Here is a 362-nt window from a genome sequence, read left to right as displayed (position 1 = left end):
GCAATCATGCCTAATAAAAGGAATTTTTACATCATGAGGCTTATGAAATGTGTGGTATGTATTGTCTTTTGATCTTATGTCTACTCGTAAGTATATTATGTTCGCCTGGGTATATTTTTTTAATTATTTCACCTGCTCTTTCCTTCCTGTAAGTCAACCTAAATCCGCTGAACGTTACTTTTCTTCTTGAGCCTAACGAATGCTACCATTTCTCTCATGCAAAGTTACCTCGCTGATCAATACACCAGTTCAGTAGTTAGTTCTCCTTCCCACTGCGGACTAACGTTAGCGATGAAAGATCACACACACAATGTTGTCACTAGCAAACTATTGTAGAAGTCAGTCTCAACACCGCAGCTAGC

Source organism: Etheostoma spectabile, chromosome 4, assembly GCF_008692095.1.
Source record: "Etheostoma spectabile isolate EspeVRDwgs_2016 chromosome 4, UIUC_Espe_1.0, whole genome shotgun sequence".
Classification (NCBI taxonomy): domain Eukaryota; kingdom Metazoa; phylum Chordata; class Actinopteri; order Perciformes; family Percidae; genus Etheostoma; species Etheostoma spectabile.
Note: the sequence above shows the minus strand (reverse complement) of the source record.